The 1,655-nt window shown below is 46.6% G+C and overlaps 1 non-coding gene across 1 annotated transcript; it reads right to left on the reverse strand.

Moving 5' to 3' along the window:
- Positions 1-1,006: 1,006 nt before the first annotated feature.
- On the reverse strand, positions 1,007-1,078 carry trnah-gug. The gene has a single exon. It is a non-coding gene; the product is annotated as a tRNA-His (tRNA).
- Between the last annotated feature and the right edge of the window lie 577 nt (positions 1,079-1,655).

Genomic DNA, 1,655 nt, shown 5'->3' on the forward strand with positions numbered 1-1,655 from the left:
GGATGACTTGGTCAACCATTTTGAAAAGAAGGTTGACGACATCCGATCCTCATTTATTAAGTCAAATGACACAGCTGGTCCTGCTCACACTGCCCTACCCTATGCTTTGACTTCTTTCTCCCCTCTCTCTCCAGATGAAATCTTGCGACTTGTGACGGCCGGCTGCCCAACAACCTGCCCGCTTGACCCTAACCCCTCCTCTCTTCTCCAGATGATTTCCGGAGACCTTCTCCCTTACCTCACCTCGCTCATCAACTCATCCTTGACCGCTGGCCATGTCCCTTCCGTCTTCAAGAGAGCGAGAGTTGCGCCCCCTCCTTAAAAAAACCTACACTCGATCCCCTCCGATGTCAAAAACTACAGACCAGTATCCCTTCTTTCTTTCTCTCTCCAAAACTATTGAGCGTGCCGTCTCTAGCCAACTCTCCTGCTATCTCTCTCAGAATGACCTTCTTGATCCAAACCAGTCAGGTTTCAAGACTGGTCATTCAACTGAGACTGCTCTTCTCTGCTCCACTCGGGAACATTAGTGTGGTCTGATGGCCTTTCCCCCTTCTAGAAGCTCTATGTCTACGATGGTGCCATCTTACTGGGCGTCTCCACTAGCCACGCTAGACCAACACAACAAGAGACCGTAGTGCTGTAGCTAGTCACTGATCTCAACACTGACTCAGGTCACGTACAGCAGAGGTGCATAAATGGAATGTACCACGCTGCTCAACACAGGATGCCACACAGATTGGTCATATGTGGTTGTAGGCTTTGATCACATTCACATTTGGTCTCAGTCATGTAGCTACAGCTGAGGTCCCTAAATGTAGCTAATGTGCCACACTATTTTGAGATGATTGTGGGGTCCTGGTTCCAGATCTGTTAGTTGTTGCTGCCTTGCCAACTACTATTGTCATGCCCAACCAGATGTGACATTTACAATTATTTCTGAAAATATCATTAGCTACTCTATTCATTCAAAACAGCCCTTATGCCGTGACATTGTGTACCGCAATGCCGTGACCCGGATTCGAACCGGGGTTGCTGCGGCCACAACGCAGAGTACTAACCACTATACGATCACGGCGAGCTACCAGGGCTTGTGAGTGCGGCAGGAGAGAAGGGGCTTTTCATTCATGGTGACGTGCACTAGTAGTCATATGCCAACAGCAGTATCCGATGACAGTAGGAGTTGCCACCTTGCCAATGGCAGCCAACAGGACAAACCGATCTGGGACCAAGGGAGTGATCAGTGAGTGTGCTCAAAACACTGTGTATCGTTCCGAGGTCATTCTGTAACATGAACATTTACAGTACCACTTTTGTGAACTATCACTCATTTTTGCTACTTATTTTATTTTCCTTTTCGCATCTCTTGTCTAGTTAGTTAGCTAGCTAACGTTAGCTATGTTAACAGTCATGCAAAACCATTTGTGCCATAAACAAGAAACATGGACTTGCTAATACACAGTAAATGATATTACCTTACACCGATGTCTTGGTCTTCCTTGTCGTTTTAACTGGTCGTAGATGGCATTGTTTAATGAAATATAAAATTACTGCTTCTTTTGCTCCTTTGAATCTCCCACTTCTCACCCGGGGTCGTCACTAGTTACCACAGCCACAAAGTCATGATTATGGCTAACCCCCGGGGTATTTCTACA

Source organism: Coregonus clupeaformis, unplaced genomic scaffold, assembly GCF_020615455.1.
Source record: "Coregonus clupeaformis isolate EN_2021a unplaced genomic scaffold, ASM2061545v1 scaf0059, whole genome shotgun sequence".
Taxonomy (NCBI): domain Eukaryota; kingdom Metazoa; phylum Chordata; class Actinopteri; order Salmoniformes; family Salmonidae; genus Coregonus; species Coregonus clupeaformis.